Source organism: Onychomys torridus, chromosome 6 (genome assembly GCF_903995425.1).
Source record: "Onychomys torridus chromosome 6, mOncTor1.1, whole genome shotgun sequence".
Classification (NCBI taxonomy): domain Eukaryota; kingdom Metazoa; phylum Chordata; class Mammalia; order Rodentia; family Cricetidae; genus Onychomys; species Onychomys torridus.
The window spans coordinates 19,880,639-19,901,396 of record NC_050448.1 but is presented as its reverse complement, the minus strand read 5'-3'; positions in this window follow the sequence as shown (position 1 = coordinate 19,901,396).

Here is a 20,758-nt window from a genome sequence, read left to right as displayed (position 1 = left end):
TACTAAACTGTTGAGCTGTCAAGTCCAAGAGACTCACCTGCCTCCACTACCTCTGAGCTGGTAGTTCAGGTAGGCCTGCCACTGTACCTGGCTATTAGACAGGCTTTGCGGATTGATCATGTACTCAAGCTTGTTTGACAAGAACTTCACAGACAACGTCTTACCCATTGTCCCCAAATGCAAGTCATGTCTATTCTGTTCCTTGTGGGTTAGCTATTCATCTTTATCACATCTCCCCAGCCCTGTGACAATCACATGGAAGTTGCCAAGATTTAGTTTTAATCAACTGAACTTCATGTTTCTAAATCCACCCCATGCCCAAGTCTCTGCATCAATGGCCAATGGCACCATCAAGTTCATTCAAAAGGCAAATCAATGATTTTATTTTGAAGCATAAAAATTCAAAGACACAGTGCTTATTTATTAAATTCTAGATGAAACTGAATTGTTACTGTCAATTTCACACAGACGTCTGTGGCAGAGATTATCTCCCTGGAATGAAGGAGACTTCCTGAGAGCAAATGACTCAGTTAGCTGGGAGTCAGGAAAGCATAGAACTTAATGGAACTACTCATCTCTGCTGTGTGCTTAGAGCAGTAAGACTCACATAAGCTCCAATATTGTGTTTACACTCACCAGGGACTGTATCATTCACTGCCTACACCAAAGAGCGACTCTTGGAAAGGTTGGAGGCAGCATTGTCATCAGTCATCCTCACCTGCCCAGGCTCCTTTAGGAGTGGGAGTCCCTGGGCAGAGCCAGGAAAGGGAAGGATTTCCTCCACTGCCAAGGTTTTTACAGCTGCTTCAAAGCAAACAGGCAATATGTGCAAAGTTTAACTGGAGGAAGTAAATGATGTATTAAAATAAATTCGTTTGACAGGTAGGTTGATTTCTCCTGAAATGCTTCATCCCTGTAAAAATGACTAATTAGAATTGATTTTTATGTGTGGTTATGATAATATTAATAAATGGCATAACATTGACACATGGCAGGTGTTATTAGAAGCTCTTTACAAATAATAAACTTATCTCATTTCAACACTTGAGTCTAAAACAAGGAAAGATGAATTTATTCATTCAAGGTCACATAGAGATGAAGCCATCTTTCTGCAGATCCCAACTGTCTCCTTGCCTCCTCCTTACATCAGGCTTTGGATTCTGGGAACTCATCTCGTGGCAGCACCCTTAGTGTCTGCCTCTGCTCTCACATAAATTCCTCACTATGTCTGGAAATATCTATCCTCCTAAGGATACCAATACAGTGTGGAGGACTCATAGGAAAACAATATGACCTCACCTTAGTTTGTGTCTGTGTTGACCTCCAAAACATCAAGTTCCCTAGTAATTCAGAGCTCAGCATTTACAAAACAGTTGAATAATCAATGACATGTTGTGGTGGTTTTAATAGGTATGGTCCCCATAGACTCAAGTGTTTGAGTGCTTGGCCCACAGGGAGTGACAATATTAGGAGATTATGGCCTTGTTGGAGTATGTGTGGCCTTGTTGGAGGAAGAGTATCTCTGTGGAAGTGGGCTTTGATGTCTCACATATGCTCAAGCTATGCTCATTGTGGTATGCAGTTCCTGCTGGCTGTAGATCAAAATGTAGGACTCTCAGCTCCTTCTCCAGCACCATGTCTGCCTGCATGGCCTGCCATAATGATAATGGACTAAACCTCTGAAACTGTAAGCCAGCCCCAATTACATGTTTTCCTTTATAAGAGTTGCCATGGTCATGGTATCTCTTCACAACAATAACAACCCTAGACACAGGTGTCCACTGCTTCCCATGTACATGTACTATTTTAAACACTTAATTTATGTTAATTAGTTTAATCATCTCAGTGCTTCTGTGATATCCTTACATCACAGAATAGGAAACTAAGGCATAAAATAATGACATCACTTCCAGACATTCAGGGTCAAACATGCCTAGAAAGCTTTTAAACACCATAGTCTGGAGATTCTCAGATGAAACAGCCTCATTGACTGAAGCCTACCTTCTCTTCCTCCCTGTCCCTTTCTCCTCCTATCCTTCTCTTCATTCTTCTCTTTCTCCCTCTCTACTTCTGGACTCTCTTTTGTGGTAGAATGTGCACTTAATATCATACTAAATGGAGATTACAGTAGTTGAGTGTGAGTCCTACATAGAACATTGATCTCAGCCAGAGGTGAGGTAGAAGCAAGGTGGACTCTTTCCTTGAGAGGGATCAAGACCTTACAGAAACATGGATATTGGAGTGCTAGTACCCAAAACTGTAAAAAAAAACAAAAAACAAAAAACTCACTTATCATTTTATCCAGCCACTCTGAAGTGTGCTGTTGCCGCCTCAGGAAACTCAGCAGCACTTCTGGACAATGCATAGCAGTAGAAACAAGTGTTTCCATTCAGCTCCAGCATCTTTGGGAGGAAGGCATCTGAGCCACACCCAGGATGCTATGGAGGCAGAAGTAAACATAAGACTTCTAAGAGCCTAGGTATCCACTGTACAGTCATTTGTTCAAATGCACTTACTGGAGGGATTATGATGTAGGCAGACCTCTTCCTCGCAGATCATACAGTCCTCAGAGGAAGCTTTCTTTAGCTTCAGGGACAGACCTTATCTCAAAAAATATCATGGGGGAGGGGGTAACAGTCAAGGAAGATATTCAGCATCAACCAGCAGTCTACATGCTCATGTATGCATCTACAGATAAATGCACATAAATCCCCATAAACATGTACACACAAACATACAGGCATACACTAATTCACAAAAGCCTTCAGCTGATAGGGTGAGAACCACCACATTAGAGAAGACTGTTTACACCAAATCTACCAGTTGAAATATTAATCTCAAGGGAAAACACCATCACCCAGATTTGATGGAATGTCTGGGCTATGTGGCCCAGCAAGTTTGGTACATACAGTTAATCTCCATCACAGTTATAGCACTGTCTGACTCAGACAACTCTGCCATATATACAATTTTAGCACCCAAAAGTCAGCATATGCCTGTGAGATGCCAGTCAGCAGAAGTCTGGTTTACATGGAGCCACATAAAACCCACTGAAGAGGGGAGAAAGACAATGGAGCAGCCACTGGAATGTCCCTTCCTTGCTTACCAAAGCAGTTCAGGGTGAAAAACAATCAAAAGGAACAAAAAAGTACTGTAAAAGAATCTCGCAGAATTTTTTCAATAAAATTATGGTCAGAAGATTGAAAATACATGGTCCTGTAGAGCATGGTGTTTTCATATTGGCAAAATGGCCTGAATGAAAACATAGACAAAAAGCAAAATACCAGTTGAAGATTCTAAAATTGATTTTTTCATTTTAAATATTATAGTAAAACATGTTGGAAATTTAAATCAAAAAGAAAACTTCATTCAGCAAATTACCCAGATCTGAAATGTAATTTTGAACAACTAATATGACTTCCAATTGAAATTTAGGTTGAAATGTGTTGATTCGACTGACAGGCTGCTGTAAGCCATCTTTATCATGCTACATTAGAAGGCATAACTGGAAACAGTTATGTTTCACTGTGTTCTTTTTCTCTGCTGGTCCTACACTGGAGTCAGACCATAAGGTGTCAAATTAAAGTAAAGTTCAGGGATTCAAAGCTGTGGCCCGATGCCACTTACATGTCATAATGAATGCCCTGAACTAGCCTATTGGGAATGGGGCACAATGCTTTGAGAGGTAATGCCATTCTGCAGTCTGGAAATCCATTTTATTTTCTCTGCTGGATTACTTAAAAGATTTGTTCTCCTATCCATGTGTCAAAAATGTGTTTCACAGAGAGCATTCCCAGAGACACAGAAACAAACAGTACTGGTACATCTCATCAATGTTGGTAAGACTACAATATGGCAAATTGAACACTGGGGTTTAAATCAGTCTATCAGGCAATCTACATGTGAGAATGAACTCCTGTCATTTTTAAATACCACCACAAAAGGTAAGTATTTTATCCATGCAAAAGAATCTAGAGATAATCTATTTCCATTTTGTGCCACAGAAGTTTCTGGACAAGACACTTCCATGATGTTAAAAAGAGTATTTGTTTTGGGGGTGCATTAGCTATGCCCCTCAGATTACCCCTTAGAAAGGAGTAGTACTCCCAAGAAGGGCTGGAAGACATCTCTGTTGGTGAAACATTTACTCCACCTGTGAGGGTCTGAGTTAGAATCCACAGAACCCATGTGAAAAGCAGAAGCCAGCGGCATGTTCCTGTGGTCCTAGTGGTGGTGAGATGGGAAGTGGTGCTCTGGAAGCTTCCAGGCCACCTAGCCTACTTACTTGGAGAAGTTCCAGTCCAGTGAAAATCCCTGTCTCAAACCACAGGTAGAAAGCCCCTTGAAAACGATACCTAACTTTGTCCCCTGAACTCCACACACATGAACACATGCATTCCACACACATACACTCAATATACACCACAGCCACCGCCAACCATTCTAAAAGCCAATGCCTGAGATGTCAACAGAATACAAGGTTACAGTAGAGTCAGAGTTTATTGCTTCCTTATGAATTCAGTTCCTCTCAGTTGAGCCTCCTGGTGACAATGCCATTATGTCACATCTTCCCTTCTTGGGAAAGGAAATGGTCATCTGCACGCCCGTGTGCAGCACATTCTCAATGTAAACTCAATGTTGTTGCAGATTTGTGCTCTCTAGAGAAAAATTCCCAATATGGGTACAAAGCAATGCTTTCTTTTAAAGCTACCATTCTCGACTTTTCTCAAGTATCAATTTTGATTTTCCAAAGTTGGAAAATAGGTCAGGAAGATTAAAAATGTAGAAATAACTGTTATGAGGCTGGGGAAATATCCCAGCTCTTGGGAATACTTGTTGCTCTTACAGAGAACCTGAGTTTAGTTCTCAGGACCAAAGAAAGCCTCTCACAACCATCTATATCCCACCTCTCTCTCTCTCTCTCTCTCTCTCTCTCTCTCTCTCTCTCTCTCTCTCTCTCTCTCACACACACACACACACACACAGAGAGAGAGACATACACACACATTAAATACTCTTAAAAGAAATTAATGTTAAAATTTCTAACAGGAAACTAGTAACATAAAAATGTAGAAAGATAATTTCACTATTTTCTACATTTTTGCTTAATGTGAATAGTGTACATAAACCTTTCAGATCTGATTTCAAGAAAAATGGTTGGAAGAATAGACACATCTCAACAACAGATATTTCACACAGTTTTCTTCCTGGTCCACTCCCCTCAGAAAGAACTGAAAGAAAGTAGCCATCGGTTCAGTTGTTTGTTTCTATAAAACAGAGGATTAAGACCTGCTTCCCCCAATGTATTAGGAGGGAACTTGCCTTCATTCATCAGGTTTTACAGCAGCAGAAAGGATCTGTCTAAATGTGACCAGATGTGGCTTCCCCAAGTGGTTAGGCTTTCATCGGGCAATCTTCCCTGGCCTTCTCATCTCTCATCACTGTCCTCTCTGTGGACTTCACAGATCTGAGAAACAGGAGTAGACACAGGCTCCAAGTCACAGAGGAGATGTAGGGGCCGTAATCAGCTGCAACAACAGCAAATGCTACAGAGCATAGATATTTCTCCTGGCTTTCAGAGAAGTGTGGGTGAAGACATCAATGTTTTCAGGCATCAAGAATGTGGATCATTGCTTAACTCTGTAAGTGAGCTCTCCTGGGCCTTCAAGGATCTTTGAGGTCTGTGGATGAGAAGCCAGGTGATAGGAGAGAGCCTACCACATTCATTCCCACAGCTCACCTGTCAGGGGTTCTTAGCTTTGGGACAGGGAAGGGTCTAATCTATGGTCATCAGTTCACTCTCCAGCTTGTGGCCAGGTCAGGGCCCCATGCTTATCTGGTTCCACAAGCCATTTGTGAACTCCTTGCTGAACTGTTGGCATTTAAAAGTTAGCATTAAAGTGGTTCCTTTCATAGTACCTGACTCCTTCCTTACACAGTTAAGTGGATTAAGCAACAGGAATTGATATTCTCGAAGCTGGAGTTCCAAGACACCTATGCTGGTAAATTTCCCTGGCTTACAGATGGCTGAACTTCCTCTTCTCTCTCCATGTGGCTTTCCCTTCGTGTTTGTCTAAGTCCCCTAATCTCATCTCCTTATATAAAGACCGCACAGTACATAAAGGAAACCCTGATGACATCACTTCACCCTCATCATGTGTGCAAAGGCCCTACCTCAAAAGATTCTTCCATTCTGTATAGTGCTTCCTAACATTTTTCTCACACATCTTAGAGACTGCCATTTAGCCCCCAATGTATGATTTGAACACTCAAAACTTAACAGAAAGTCAAATTTAACAGCCAAGGTGTGGAAATAATTATGTAGATTAAATAGAAAGAGGTACATAAAACCTTTTAAAATGTCCATCTTAACCAGGCTTCAAAATTTCTACTTAACTAGTCCAGCTAGTCTATTCTTACTAAAATTCTTCTGATGCTGTACAAAAAAATTACTGTAGATGAAAATAAACTTGTCACACTTTCTAAATCAAAGAAGGCATTCCAAAGCTTACCAAATTGGTAGCACTTATTTGCATAAAAATACAGGATTTTTAAATGTCATGTAGTATTAATTTGATCATTTTCCTTATATTCAGATATATTCATTTTTTCATATAGCCTGTAACTAGTTGCAATTATCTCATCTACTTTTGTGTTAATGAGTATGATGTTCAATATAATCTGAACAAAATTTCACTAGAAAGAAATTTAAGCAATAAATGAGGCTTTGTTTAAAAAAAATAAAATAGTTTTCAAAGTAGGGGGATGTGCATTGACTACAAAGCAAAAGAGTTCCAAAGAGACAGGGAGTGGACTAACAGCCAGTGTCAGCCCTGATTTCAAGTCCTTCCACTATGCCAGCAGGGGATTCCTGTGTGCAAATAGCAGATGCACCCATGCTCAGTGGCGGTTGCTAACCAGAGTTTGTAGTTCATTGGTCAGATCCCAGTGATGAACTTGGACTGTCTAGTTGTTGTTTATCCTGTTATCTACAACAGGAATGTGGCCTGGCTAGGGCCTCAGAGTTCAGCTGCTGGTTCCTCGAAGAATACTGTATGGATAAACCCCAAGTGACTATGCGGCACATAGGGAATTTAGCTTCAGTGAGCTACTAGGCTTCCTGGACGTGCAACTTTTACTGAAGTCCTAAGTATGCAAATAAAACACTTTTCTAAATGTTGAAATCTACTACCAAGAATTGTGTTCTTAAAGACAAGGTGAAAACCAGCAAAGATGAGTAGTGTGCATGTCGAGATGACTTCTGACTCCCAGATGTCCACACGGGAGAATGGGGCAGTAAAAACGCTGAGTTTAAGATAATAATTATTGCTTTGACCCATATTAAATCTGGAAAGCTCCCGAGGGTAAGTATTTCATTTTCTATCTTGCCATTACTTTTCTACAGGAAGAACTAGTGTTTCTAAACTAAATATTCAGTTAAGCCTTTTATGTCAGACTAACGTTTTGTTCCCACTGGCATCCTGACATGAGATGTTTCTGTTTAGAGAGACCCTCAAACTCACCCAGTGGCTGAGGTTGCTATGTGAGTCACTGCAGTTTAAAACTACTCACCAGAAACTCTCAAGATTAGGTAGGCTGAGTCATTTAAGGGTGTTTTAAAACTCTCTTTGTGATACTGAATGAAAAATAATGTTTAGATATCCCCTCCCATCATGCCAAGTCACACGCCAGCATAACTGAACCATCATTTTCTTTTAAACTTCTAAAAGTCTTTGTAGCATGGGAAGTCCCTTACAAATGTGTTAGTACAATTAAAATCTTTTACTTGGGTGTCCTCAAAGTTATTTCAACTTAGGCAAATCTGGGGCTTCTAAATAGAGCATTATTTAATGGATTTCCCCCTAAATATGGAGTCCAGTTTCTTCCTCTTTGTCATTATTATTTTTATGGGTAATAATAACAATCTGAACAGTGGATATTTACTGTAGAAATTTAAATACTTTCCAATAAGACAGAAGTAGCTCAGGGAAAGCCTGTTCCTGTAGTTAATATGTGTATTTTAATCATGTCCCTCTCTGAATTTCAATACATTCTTCGAGAACTGAAAGAGGTTGTGTACCCCAGTGTTAACGTAACACCACTGTACAGTATTTCAGTAAATGTTGGCCTTGAGTAAAAGCTTACCTTGTTTTACTGTTTTCATATAGGCAACATATTTATTTCCATTACTGTAAATAGTTTTAACAAAATACAAAACACCACAGTTTTCCTCCTATACCCCTTGGGTGACGAAAACCAGTTTTATCAAGAATGGGAGTCACCAGATGTCCTTTGAATGATGACAGCCCCTGGAAAGATGAGTCCCACAAGACCTCCGATAGTTACTTTTCTTATTGTTCTGACCAAGTCTTTGCCAAGAAGGAACTTGGCTCAAGAAGGATACCTCTTCTTGTGGCAGGAAAGCCAAGGAGACTCCATCAGTGGAGAGCCTGGGGCTGTGGTTCATATCTTGGTAGTCAGGAAGCAGAGGCAGGATCCAAGCCTTAGGGGCTATCACCAGACACCTCTTCCTCTATTTAGGCCCCACCTCCTGAAGTTTCCACGACCTCCCCAAACAGTACCATCAGCTGAGGACCACGACTTCAAATGTGTGAGTATATGGGGAACAATTCACAGTCAGACTACATAATCCCACTCCAGACAAACAAATGACGTCATCTTTATTCCATTGCCTATTGTGAGCCAATCCTCAGAATAAGAAGCAGAAAGGGAAGGCAAGACACAAGGAGAGCCATCTTGCTTGGAAAGTTAAAGAGGTAGCACTTCATGTTGGTATCAGTCAGGCTGCACTTCACGAGGCTTTCACAGCATATGTGCCATCCAGTGTAGCCATCACTTAACAGATACCCTTAGTTTAATGGCTGCAATCACTGATGCTATCTATGGTCATTAATACTTGCTTTCTACTTTCTAAAATGTCAGTGTTTATCCAGCAAAAAGACTGTGATACTCAAAAGGAACAGAAGGGCACTAACTAGGTGCTATGGTCACAACTACATGATTTCTTTGTTTACACACACACACACACACACACACATACACACACACATTTATATATTTTATAGACATATAATATTTTAAAACAAGGTCTTTACTGTTGTCTTGGCTGTCCTAGAGATTGCTATAGAAATGAGGCTGGCCTCAAACTCACAAAGCTTCACCTTCTTCTGCCTTGCAAGTGTTGAATCAAAGGTGTGTACACAGCCTACACCACTGCACCACTGTTTTTGTTGTTACTGTTGATTGTAATTATTTTTCAAAGAAAGAATTAAATAAACTTAAAGATGACTTCTACCTCTGTAATATTTTTTTTTCATTTCTGGTTTTTCGAGACAGGGTTTCTTCATGTAGTTTTGGTGCCTGTCCTGGATCTCGCTCCATAGACCAGGCTGACCTCAAACTCACAGAGATCCGCCTGGCTCTGCCTCCCAAGTGCTGGGATTAAAGGCATGCACCACTACTGCTCAGCCCTTTAAATTTTTACTCCAATGTTATATTTTCATAAAAATCTGTGAGAGAATATAGTTAACATTTGTACTAATTATCAAATCATAAGTGATTTTTAGGTTATCTGTTTAGGTAGGGCTGAGTTTTCATGACTCACTTTTCAATAGAAAAAAAGCCGTAGTAGATGCTGGTTCATTGGTGTGGGAGGGTTTTCTGATGGGACTGTGGTCCCAGCTCCATTAGTCTGACAATGCACTTATCCAAACATGTGAGGGGGGGAATACAACACTTCTTGTTGGGTCTTCAATTAACAGCCAAAATTAACAAGCATCACTAATTTGGGACTCTATGAAATGGGCTCACAGTTTGCAAACCTTTGGTCCCTTTGAGCACCTCACACTACTTTTAATAAAATCCAGATGTCCCTGATCTTTATTTCAGGAATTTACTTTCCTTAGCCCCCTCAATCATATTTTCCATAATGATTGCTGACTTCCCAGAAAATAAATTGTTTTTCACTTCAACGCCATGTTCCAAATTCATTCCCAACTAACTTTTTCTTTGTATTGCTCTGATGATGATCGCTAAACCATTTAAACAATATTACTGATTCCAAGATCCAGTGACATCCCATTATTTATTACACAAGAGAAGACACAAGGAAAAATTCTAGATTCATTCACTCATTTCATGATTCTAAAATTATATAACACATTGAAAAGTTCAGAAAGTTCAGAGAGAATGTATGAGTCTGAGGGAAGTGAGAAGGACTGTGACATGCTGTCCTCTAGACATGGCTTAGCTGTCAAACACATGAACTCCCAGCAGCAGTGGCAACCTGCACAAGATATTTGCAAGATGAATCCAATTAAAATTTCACATGGAGTGGGGAGAGACTCCTGAGACAGCCTCTATCTGAAGAGATATTGTCAGCTGACGGTGGATGGATGATGAGCAGTTTAGGACCATCTTTAGGACCATGGCGACTTGTAAGTTAACTATTCCCCGGTGGATGATCCCATGCCTCTGGTGAGATGAGAAGAACAAACTGGACTCAGTGTGTCAAAATAAAATTATAAAAGGAGGTCATGATGTTGGGAGGGAGGTGAAAAAGGGAGATTCTGGGTGGAGGTGAAGAGGGAATAAAGTTGGACATGATCAAGATAGATTGTATGTATGCAGGAAATTATTCAAAGAATAATAATTGATAAACTCAGTGGAAAAGCAATGCATTCCTCCTCCTCCTCCTCATTCTCCTCCTCCTCCTCATCATCATCATCATTATCATCATCATCATATACTCCATAAATTAATGGGTTTTATGTTTAACTCTGTCTTCCATACATTATTCTCAACTCTGAAGAATTTATACAAAAAAAGTAAACTATATTATTTTAATATTTGATTTTTGTTCATTCCATTCAAAAACATTTAGGATGGGACAATTTTTAAGTCTTTGTATGTTGGAATTGCTAATGTTAGTCCACATCACAAAATAGTCCCTCCCAGGTGTCAACTTCACCAGTACTTTGTAGAAGGGGATTCCAAAATGATTGATATGAAAGCCATTTCCAGCATCTAATCTCTGGAGATGGTTAGACACCTGTACCAGGATTATTTGGTTTCTTTATTTATAATTCTTCTGTGTGGCCCGCAAAGAGACCTCCACATACCCTAAAACTTCAAAATTTAGATTTTATAGTATAAATTGAGGTGCATGCCAGTATTTGTGAAATATAAATATATAAAAACTAGCAACAGACAGTTGCATTAGGTGGAGTTCCTTTCCTCAAAAATATTGCATTGTTTGTTTAAAAAGTTGGTATTAGACTACCCTGGAATTTCAGGTGTTTTTATACTGAAGATAGAAATTTCCCAAAAATAATTGTGAAAAGGCAGACTATGGATACTGATATAAGAGCTATAACATATAAGAAAATTAGCAATTATAATTGTTTTTTTCCTACTCTTTGCTTTTTGGGGGCCCACCACCCAGGTCCCAAATAAATACACAGAGATTTATTTTTACTTTTGAAAGACCCACCTTAGCTTGGCTTCTTTCTAACCAGCTTTTCTTAACTTAAATTATCCAATCTACCTTTTGCCTCTGGGCTTTTCCATTTTTCCAGTCTATATGTCTTTTTTTTACTTCTTACTCTGTTGCTGGCTGGGTGGCTTGGTGGCTGGCCCCTGGCATCCTCCTCTACTCTTTTTCTGGCTCCTTTTTTTTCTCTTTTTCTCCTTCTATTTATTCTCTCTACCTGCCAGTTCTACCTATCCTCTCTCCTGCCTAGCTATTGGCTGCTCAGCTCTTTATTAGACTAAAATCAGATATTTTAAACAGGCAAAGCAACACAGCTTCATAGAGTTAAACAAATATAACATAAAGACTCCCACACATCTTTGTATCATTAAATAAATATTCCACAGCATAAAAGAATGTAACACATCTCCAAGTAATATTCCACAACATACTGTTCTTTATCTGCCATATAATACATATTGCTACATAATAGTATATAATTTAAAATTATAAATTTATAGAAGTTAATCTTCTACTAGATTTAAAGTGAAGGATAGCCAGACTACAATCCACAGTTCCAGAGAAGCTAGCGAACAAGGAGGATCCAAAGAGGGACACATGAATTGCCTTGGGAAGGAAAAATAGATAAGATCTCCATGGGGATGAGAGGGGCCAATGGAGGGTAAGGGGTGGGGAATGAGAACATAAGGGAACAGAATGGTTGAGCTGAAACATGGATAGAGGTAGGGGTGGGGGCTAGGGGGCTTTGACCTGCTTCTACCAAATGGACCAGGCTCTGCTGACCCCCCATGAGAGGCCTTACCTTCTTGTAGGAGGGGATGGGGTAGGTGGGTGGGGGAAAGCTGGAGAGGCAGGAGGAGGGAAGAAGGGGATCTGTGCTTGGTGTGTAAAATGAATAAAAAATGTCTTAATTTTTAAAAAAATGAAGTTAGTCTGCCAAAAGTTGTTTGACCCTTTAAATTCTTGGTCCAGTCACCTTGTAACAAAGGATCATGTAACAGATTGGAGTACAGGCAGTTGAGTCATCCCTGGGACTACTCTCCATCCACATGTGTTTATCCCATATCCATTTTATGAAAGAGAAATCCATTCTTCATTTTCTGTTTAATTATATTCTTAACTTCTTTTATTTCACTTGTTAGATATTAGGAAGCCTTGGAACCAATTTTCTTTTACTTGGTTATTGATCACCAAAATAGTTCATGACATTCCTTTATTCTAATGTCATTTACTAGGGGCGATGAGCAAGGGTGTTACTATAGTTGAGTGTCATTCACGTAAAAGATGTTGTGATAAGACTTCCCCTGGCCGTGAAGTGAGTAATCATAACCAATCTTAACCAATCATTCCTTATTTTCAGAAATTCTAAATTGGGATATGTTCACACATCTTCAAATCTTTATTGCATGCTATTCCCCATAATGCAACAATGATTACAGAGTAATATATAAAAACATAATGGAGGGTGAAGTCATTCAAAGGCCATAAAACAACTGTGATACTTGGTAATGGTGGTGAACACACAATCCACTCAGCTTTGCACTTTAAATTTTCACAAATTTGAAATGTAGGAAATCTCCATCTTGCCTGTTTCCCCTTTGGGTCAGCATTTTATCAGCAGAATACAAAACCGTGAATGAGTCAGAGACAAGAGGAAGTGAGGTTGGCTGGAGCAGAGTTTATGTCAGGGCTGAGCTGCCAGCAGCTTTACATGCCTCTGCCACATGTTCTACCTCCTCTCAGGGCTCTATACTAGCCTTTCAAGTTGCCTGTAAATGATGGTTAGGAGAACATGGGTTTAAAATATGGCGGGGTGGGAGGTGGGGGGTTTCTGTTCATTTTTTCCAGTTTGGTCATTCGAAACAAATTTCTTCTCCTTTTCATTGGCTCTGCTTACTTTAGAGACAGTTTAGGTTTTATGGAAACCCACAGGCTAAGAAGTGTGACCTTTAAAAAGTCACACTTGTCTAGTGGTGCTGACAGTGGTTTTAAACGCCCCGCAGGCGCAGAGCTGTCATTTCTGCCTTGGGTACATTATGACTGAATGGAACAAAAGTCCCTTCCACTCACCAGGGATGAAATGTGTGAAGGTAGGGCCAGAGCCCAATTACGGATTCTTTGATTAACCACTTTGAATTCCATTCCCAATTTTATCAACTCTCAGATTTTTTGCTCTACAATTTAGTGTCTAAAATGGAACTTTAGGGTATGTGAAAGAAAAGTAAGTGTGACATACTCTCTGGGAACTATGGCCATCAAACACACTGAACCTTGGGTTCATTCCCTCTGAAGAAAGGACTTCCTTGTAACCACCCATCCACTCTGAAACATGAAAAGACAAGCATTTCTGTCTCACTTTTGAGTGCATGTGTTTGATTGCATTTTAGGGCAAACGTAAATGGAATGCAAACAAAAAGAAGAGGCACTAGGAAAAGAAAATATTGTGACAAGTTAAATTTCACAGTGTTTCTGAGCCAAGAGCAACTCATGAATGGACATCACTTAGAAAAGAAGTTAAGGGAAGCCTGTTCCCCAGCTGAACAGGGTGAGACAAAACAAAGAGGGAAAATTGAGGGAGTGGGCCTGCTGCAATCCACAGTGCGTACCATGGAGCAGGTAGGTAAACCACTGGATTTACCAGAAATGGCAGAATGAGCCCCTTTGATGATATAATCTATCCTCAGTGTAGATTTTTTTCTCTTTTGGGGGCTTGCTACCCACCTCCCAAATAAATACATGGAGACTTATTCTTACTTATGAATGCCCAGCCTTAGCTTGGCTTGTTTCTAGCCAGCTTTTCTAATTTATCCCATTTCTCTTTAACTATGTTTTGCCTCTGAGCTTTTTGCCTTTCTTTATTCTATATGTTTCTCTTCCCTTCTTATTCTGTGGCTAGCTGTGTGGCTGGGTGGCTGGCTGGCCCTTGGCATCCTCCTCTCCTCCTTTTCTGACTTCTTGCCCCCTCACTCTCTTCCCTAGATTTCTCTTGCCATTTACTCTTTCTGCCTGCCAGCCCTGCCTATCCTTTCTCCTGACTTGTTTTTGGCCTATTGGCCATGCAGTTCTTTATTAAATGTCTTTCAACCATTTGAGCTTCTTCTGTTGAGAATTCAATATTTGGATCTATAGCCCATTTCTTAATTGGACTGTTGGGTATTTTGATGTCTAATTTCTTGAGTTCTTTATATGTTCTGGATATCAGTCCTCTGTCAGATGTGGGGTTGGTTAAGAGCTTTTCCCATTCTGTAGGCTGTCATTTTGTCTTGTTGACTGTGTCCTTTGCCTTACAAAAACTTCTCAGTTTCAAGAAGTCTCATTTATTGTTTCTTTCAGTGTCTGTGCTACTGGTATTATATTTAGGAAGTGATCTCCAGTGCTAATGCATTCAAGACTACTTCCTACTTTCTCTTCTATCAGGTTCAGAGTAACTAGATTTATGTTGAGATCTTTGATCCACGTGGACTTAAGTTTTGTGCACAGTGACAGATATGGATCTATTTGCAGTCATGTTGATATCTAGTTATGCCAGCACCATTTGTTGAAGATGCTTTCTTTTTTCCATTGTATAGTTTTGGCTTCTTTGTTGAAAATCATATGTTCATAGGTATGCAGATTAATGTCAGGGTCTTCAAATTGGTTCCATTGATCCACATGTCGATTTTTATGCCAGTACCAAGCTGTTTTTATTACTGTAGCTCTATAGTAGAGCTTGAAGTCAGGGGTTATGATGCCTCTAGAGGTTGTTTTATTTTACAGGATTCTTTTGGCTATCCTGGGTTTTTTTGTATTTCCATATGAAGTTGAGTATTGTTCTTTCCAAGTCTGTGAAGAATTGTGTTGGGATTTTGATGGGGATTGCATTGAATCTGTAGACTGCTTTTCGTAAGATTGCCATTTTTACTATGTTAATCCTACCTATCCATGAGCATGGGAGATCTTTCCATTTTCTGACATCTTCCTTAATTTCTTTCTTCAGGAACTTAAAGTTCTGTTTTTGACAGGCAAAGAAACACAGCTTTACAAAGTTCAACAAATGAAACATTAAAGAATGCAACATTTGCATCATTAAACAAATACTCTATAGTATAAATAAATATAACACATCTTAAACTAATAGTCCACAACACCTCTGCATAGCTGTAATGAATTTCTAAACAGTCTTATTAAATAAGAAACACAGAGCCAAATACAGAGTTAAAGCCAAAGAGATCAGCGCAAGAGCCACCTAGCTTTAGCTTACCACCAGCAGTAGCTTCCCCCAAGATAGATCTTCTAATGTCTGACTTATATTTTTATTGCTTTCCTGTTCTGCTTTCTTATTGGCTCTAAGCCCAGCCACATGACTTCCTCATCGCTGCCTGTCTATACAGACTTCCTGGTCTTTATGGTTGGTACTGGGATTAAAGGTTCATGTCACCATGCTTGGCTGTGTCCTTGACCATACAGAGACTCTGCATGCCATGTGATCAGATTAAGGGTATGTGCTACCACCACTGGACTTCTGCTTAATGGCTCATTATGACCTCTGATCTCCAGGCAACTTTATTTATTAACATACAAATAAAATCACATTTCAGCACAATTAAAATATCACCACACATAGCTATTCCTGTTTGGCTGGGGCTCATATTTTTAAAAGACAAAAGATACCTACTAAAGTCAAAATCTTGATTATTGTAGCACAGCTCTCCTTGTGAGAAAACACCACAGGTCATGGCCTCAGGGTTTGAACAATACTATAAGACTAGTCATTTAAGGTAAAGACCTTGTATGTTCTTCTTTACAGACAACCCTGAAGTCTGTGTGACCTAGAAAACCCCTTCTTTGCCTTTTGTTTAGCTCTGCTGAGGAGAATCAGTGAAGCAGATGCCTTGCTTAGAGTTAGGAAAACCCAAACATTTCTTTAATTTTAATAATCCAGGGGGCAGGGGGAGTCTCATCATTCTGTGCTACATGTCAGCTCTAATTGCTGCCTCTCGGTATTCTTTAGTTCTAAAAGGGGTAGAGATGTAAACAGAGAATTCTCAACAGAAGAATCTCAAATGGCTGAAAGACATTTAAGGAATTGTTCAACATCCTTAGTCATCTGGGAAAGGCAAATCAAAATGATTTGGAGATACCATCTTATACTTGTCCAAATGGCTAAGATCAAAAACACTGATGATAGCTTATGTTGGAAAGGATGTGGAATAAGGGGAATACTCCTCCACTGCTGGTGGGAGTGCAAACTTGTACAGCCACTTTGGAATTCAGTATGGTAGTTTCTCAGAAAATTGGGAACCACCCTACCTCAAGATCTAGGGATTCCACTCTTGGGCATATACCCAAAGGAAATTCAATTATACCACAAGGACACTTGCTCAACTATGTTCATAGCAGCATTATTTGTAATAGCCACAACCTAGGTGCCCCTCAACTGAAGAATGGATAAAGAAAATGTGTTTCATTTACACAATGGAGTATTACTCAGTGTTTTTAAAAAAATGACATCATGAAATTTGCAGGCAAATGGGTGGAACTAGAAAAAATAATCTTGAGTGAGGTAACCCAAACCCAGAAAGACAAATACGGTATGTACTCACTCATAAGTGAATAGTAGAGGTAAAGCAAAGGTTCCACAGGCCTACAGAAACTAGGTAACAAGGAGGATCCTAAGGGGGATACATGGATTGCCCTGGAAAGAGGAAATAGATGAGACCTCCTAGGTAAACTAGGGACAGGGGGAGGGAGTAGAGGGAAGGGGATGCAAGATGGGAACATGAGGGATCAGAATGATTGAGTTGGGGAAGGGATGGAGAGGGAGAGCAATGAAAGAGACATCTTGATAGAGGGGCCATTATGTGATTAGAGAGAAACCTGGTACCAGGGAGAATCCCAGGAATCCACAAGGATGACCCCAGCTAAGACTCCTAGCAATAGTGGAAAGGGTGCCTTAATTGGTCTTCTCTTGCAATCAAATTGGTGACTACCTTAACTGTCATCATAGAACCTTCATCCAGTAACTGATGGAAGCAGATGCAGATATCCACAGCCAAGCACTGGGTCTAGCTCTAGGAGTCCTGTTGAAGAGAAGAAAGAATTGTATGAGCCAGGGTGGGTTAAGATCATGACAGGGAAACCCACAGAAACAGCTGACCCAAGCTCATGGGAGCTCATGGACTCTAAATGACAGCTAGGGAGCCTGCATGGGACAGACCTAGGCCCTCTGCATGTGAATGACAGTTGTGTAGCTTAGTCTATTTGTGGGGGCCCTAGCAGTGGGACCAGGATCTGTCCCTGATGCATGAGCTGGCTCTTTGGAACCTACTCCCTGTGGTGGGATGCCTTGCACAGACTTGATGCAGAAGGGAGGAGCTTGGTCCTACCTCAACTTGATATGCCAGGCATTATTGACTCCATGTGAGGCCTTACACCTTCTGAAGAGTGGATGGGGGTAGTACAAAGGAGATGGGGGAGGTAACAGGGGGAGAGAAGGAATGGGAAACTGTGATTGGTATGTAAAATAAAATTTTAAAAAAATTTAGAAAAGGTCAATAATAAATAAACCTTAAAATGAGAAGACAAAGAACATTATAACCTTAGGAATGTTCTAGAGCAAGCTCTCCTACCCAATATGCTAATGCAGACAGCTACTAAAATATTCCATATTCACCAGCTGCTTCTATACAAGATACCATCACAAATACAGTTGCCTGAAAGCAGGCATGCATTGGACATGAGTCTGCTCAGCTCAGTCTGTTTCAGGCTCCTTTGGAACCATTCAGGGTTGTAAGGATGATTGTCCCAGTTCGTGTGTGCCAGTCTTGCTGAGGGCTCTTCCTGGCTTTGCTGGGCATTGGTGAAAGTGCACTGGTTTTAGTTTAGGTTTTCTCTCTTGCTGGCTGGACTGGATGTAGTTGGAGTTTTCCTGCCTGGCCCAGTCAGGACAAATCTCTCTTACCCGCCAGTCCCACAGTTGCTCAGACCCAACCAAGAAAGCACACAGAAACTTACATTGTTTAGAAACTGTATGGCGGTGGCAGGCTTCTTGTTATCTGCTTCTTCTATCTTAAATTAACCCATTTCTGTTAGTCTATACTTTGCCACGTGGCTTGTGGCTTACCAGTGTCTTTACATGTTGCTTTTCATGACGGCGGCTGGCGGTGTCTCTCCTCAACCCTCTACTTCCCAGAATTCTCTTCTCTCTTGTCCCGCCTATACTTCCTGCCTGGCCACTGGCCAATCAGAACTTTATTTACACAGAGGGATATCCACAGCAACTGGATTCAAAGTGAAGTTTTTTTGAAACTGCAATTCACTTTAAATATTCTGTTGGCTTTTTATGAATCAAACTCATCTTGGTTCTAAAGGCCAAATCTACAGCTACTTAGAAGCCGTATATGACTCTTACCCACTGCTGCATCGGCCTTTTTGGTGGCTGGAAGGCAAGAGCCTTGAGTTTCTGAAAAGTCCAATCATTACATGAAAGTGAACTCCAGGAATTTACATGCCATTGGATTTTGTCCTCACAACAGTATATCCAGAGTCTCTCTGACTAAAAAAACAGATGGTAATTTTAAATCCCTAGAAGACATTATCTTTGAAAACTTGTTAGTCACTCTCTTTAATTCAGATTTAGGCAAACTGTGGGTTGTTGGATAAATCCAGCCAACTATGTATTTTCAAACAGGCTGTGGGCTAAGATTACTTCTTAATGTTTATAAAAATCAAAGGAAGAATAAATACACTCTCACACATGTAAAGTGTGCTATCTGCAAGTTTCAGTATCCCTAATGTAAGTCCAGCCTCACTGCCTGGGTTTCATCTTGGCTGTGACCATAGTAGAGATACATAGAAGACACCCAGACACTGGTTGTCACAGGATGAAATACATTAAGAAATGGCCCTTTACAGATAGGCCGTGCTTACTCCTTCTCTGGGTCATTTTGGCCCACTGAAACTTTATATGTAGCTAAAGGAAAAGTGCTGACATGTTTAGCTTCTTGGCCAGAGTCCATTTTAGCACTTTCCAAAATGTATTAGGAACACACCAATGGGCACACCCCAGCTCTTACTCTCTAATGCCAGAATATCCTCCCAGCCCCAGGAACATTCTCTGGCCAAATGCTTGCCAACAGCAACACTGCTATCACCTGTCCACTGCTTTTCTTCCAAGCCGGAATCTCATAGTTTAGGTCAATCATCTTCTGCCTTTGTCTACTACTTTTGTATCCATTCTACACAATACAAGAAATAACTGGATACATTGGCTTGAAACCATAATCATTTATTTTTGTTCCAGAATCTCTGAGTCAACCAGAGACAGTTGCAGACAATGATCTCTGTTATTTTAAATCCATGGGAGACATCATCTCTGAAAAACTTTTAACTGGTAGCTACTGAACCATAGGCTCATGGAATTTTTAATCCTTGAGCAGGCAACCTGAGCCTGTCCATATGATCATGGTGGGATCCCAAATGTCTATATGAGGCATGTACAGTTTCTTGAGTCATGGATCTTCTCTATGGTGTTAATGAAAATAACAGAGCCCAGACTTAATGAACAGTCAAATGAGTCGGTCTCTTGATGACGTAACCACAAAGTAAATGGTCATTTGTTATAAACTCTCTAAGTAATGTACAGATTATGCAGCTATGTAGTGCTACATATCTGCTAACAACTTCCAATCATTAATACTGCATGCTCATCCTTCTGTATTTTATTCTAGAGTTATTGTGATGATGTCACAAAAATAAGGAAGAACCCTGTATTTTTAAAGATGTAAATATTTTTATTTATGTGTTTGTGTGCATATACCTACATGAGTTTATGTAGACCACTTGTATGCAGATGCCCAAGGAGACCAGAAGGGATATCAGATCTCCTGGGGCTGGAGTTGCAGTTGTTTGTGAGCCACCATGTGGGTGCTGGAAACTGAACTCAGCTCCTCTGGGGAGAGCAGCCAATGCTCTTTACTACTGAGCCACCTCTCCAGCTGCAGTGAAATATTCTTAACAGTTTTTATTAGTGGTGGTTATCATCACTACTTTTTAAAAATTTAAATCAGTTTTATTTAAGAATTTCCAATTTTGACAACTCTTATAAAAAGTTATCCCAGCACAGGACACAGAACTGCAGCAAACAGCATCCTTATGAGCAACGAACAGACATGAGAACCTCCACCCTTCTCTGAGACACCTGAACTCACTGGTGAACTCTGCCTCCAAGTTCTCCTGCAAAGTACACCACAAGCTCAGTCCATGTTT